Raw genomic sequence first — 2,789 nt, 5'->3', positions numbered from 1 at the left:
ATCAAAAAATATGCCGCTAAATCCGCCAGTAACGACCCTTGCTTAATCTACCAATAAATCTAACAATATTCAGTATTTTTTTTTATAATGACATGATAGATAATTTGATGGCTTTTTATTTTGTGTACATAATATTTTTTATTTTTTAAATATTATTATATTATTATTCATTTTCTTTGAGATTAGATGAGTTGGGTGAATTACATGGATTGATAATTTTTAATTTCAAAAATCAAATCAATCCATGATTTCAAACCAACCCATAATTTTCTAGTTGGATTGGCTTAAAATCCATGAAATTATCCCAAAATAATGACACTCATAGTTTATATAACCGTTAAAAATAAGAGAATAATCTAAAAACAAAATTTGTTAATTATTCAGTGTGTTGAGAATGATACAATATATAAGAGTATATATAGGTGTTAGAAGAATCAAACAATAAAAGTGTAATATTCTATAATAAATATACAAATATGATAAATAAATATAATTAATGTTAACTGATCTTAATTGATCCTAATTATACTCTAACAATAACAACTCCATATTCACATTATTTAAAAAAGAGTGAACACCTAACCTAGTCTTTAACTATTATCTCGAAAGACAAAACATTCCCTGACAACAAAAAAGAGTCCAATTCGGTCTTGGTCCCTTAACGCAATAGGATAACACAATTTTTCTGTCATTTATGCCATTAACTCGTAACAAAAATTGTTTAAGTGGCACGTTTGAGTGATGATTTGGCACGTTAAGTGTAATGCTATCACTACCAAATTGGTTAAGAGCCTATTTATCCTTAAACCCAAATTGGTTAGACACCTATTCGTCCCTATTCACTCTAACAAAATGACGTCGTTTTAACGTCAAATTGGTTAGAAACTTATTTGTCAATGATCTATTTATCCTAAAAGGATTTTATATATAATTTTTTTATATTAATTTTTTATTGTTATGATATTTATTATATTAATTGTTAATAAATTATTCAAATTTAAAAGATCATCTATTATGAAATCAAATAAATAATTCTCAATGTAATTTTTAAAAATATAAATAAAAATTTTACAATTAAGAGCAAAAAAATATTAATGAAAATTAAAGAACAATTTAAAAACTAGTAAAGACATTATTTGACATATATAATAAAAATTATAATATTCATACTAGACTTTGAACATTATATATAATCATTCAGATTAAAATATCTATAAATTTTATATATATAAACATCATATTATTATTAAAAATATAACTTTTTTGAAGTATGTGCTAGTTAATTTTGTTGACTTAATGTCACTCTTCATGGTTTTTTATGGTGTAATTTTTTGAGTGTTTTTATATAAATAATAATAATAATAATAATAATAATAATAATAATAATAATAATAATAATAAAGATTACTTTTGTTGTTGTCAATGATTGCATTATCCTATTGTGTTAAAAGACAAGGATCAAATTGAGTTCTCTTTTTTTCGTCAATAAACACTTTGTCTTTTAAAATAATCGTCAAAGATCGAATTGTGTGGTTAAAAAAAATCCCAACATAATTTTCTTTTTAAATTAAAAAAAAAAGTGAGTCTTTATTTTGTAAATGCTACATTATTGTTCATATAAACTTCGAAGTAATTAAGTTCTATGTTTCTAATAAACTTTGGATTTGACCGTTTTGGGTAGCTAACTAGTTTAATTTCCAATTTCCATCATAGCTAGCTATCCCCACTAATTTGTTGCATATTAGAATGATGAGACACGTCCATATTACATCTCCTATTTCCTATGTTACAGAAAGTAACAATATAGTGACGACAATAGCAAGAGGTCAATGCGGAACTTGATGATCAATGATTATGAAAATATTGGCATCTGATTCTAAATTATTGGTTTGGGTAATTATGTCACTGGCCAAGCACTATTATTTGCTATACTGCATCCTTAGCTTCAACAATAATAGATTAGGTTAAAAACAAATGAACGGTCAAAAGGCAACCGGGAAATTTTTGAGCAATCATAATGATGAGGAAAATTACTGAATATTGATAAATGATAACATGACTTAAATCCAGTCAAACTTTGAGTTCAATTATCATGCTATGTGATAGTATTGGTATGAATTTTTGTTTCAATTCAACATTATTGAATACTAACCTTATAAATCAACATAATAAAAAGTAAAAACTAATTTATTATGGTTAATGTTTCACATGCAGTCACATAAACAAGATGTATTATTCCACATTACCTAGATGTATCAAACTTTGCAAAACATTGGGCCAGTGGTTGAGATGGCCGAGTTGGTCTAAGGCGCCAGATTAAGGTTCTGGTCCGAAAGGGCGTGGGTTCAAATCCCACTCTCAACATGTTTTTCTTCATAAACAAAAGCGCAGCCTATTTGATCAATAATGATGAACTTGCTTGGATGATGGCATGAACACAAGCAAAATATTAGAAGATTGATTATGAAAAATATTATTAGAAGTAAAAAGAAGAATGAAAGGCCCCTATCCGGCGAGGGAAGATTGAAGGGGGAGTCATAAATAGGTGAGGGAAGCATAATCATGGGCAGCCCCCTCCCTAAAGGGCATTACATTAGCCACTACTATAATGTGAATCTTTATGAAAAGATTTTGTCTATACTTCAGGCCAAAAGAAATCAATACCAAATCCTGAACTTGTTCCAAGAATGTAACTTAGTAACATACATCAACTAGTTCATTTTAAAATCAGCCAACATTGGTAGTGCAACGTTCTCTTCTTCTTCAACGTTCACATCGCTTCCCTTCTC

General features: G+C 27.6%; 1 non-coding gene across 1 annotated transcript; it reads left to right on the top strand.

Annotated features, from left to right (window-relative positions):
* Positions 1–2,283: 2,283 nt before the first annotated feature.
* On the top strand, positions 2,284–2,364 carry TRNAL-AAG (transfer RNA leucine (anticodon AAG)). Its single transcript has one exon. It is a non-coding gene; the product is annotated as a tRNA-Leu (tRNA).
* The last annotated feature ends 425 nt before the right edge of the window (positions 2,365–2,789 follow it).

The sequence above is a fragment of the Arachis stenosperma genome, chromosome 1, assembly GCF_014773155.1.
Source record: "Arachis stenosperma cultivar V10309 chromosome 1, arast.V10309.gnm1.PFL2, whole genome shotgun sequence".
NCBI lineage: Eukaryota > Viridiplantae > Streptophyta > Magnoliopsida > Fabales > Fabaceae > Arachis > Arachis stenosperma.
Note: the sequence above shows the minus strand (reverse complement) of the source record. Positions and strands in the feature narration are given on the sequence as shown.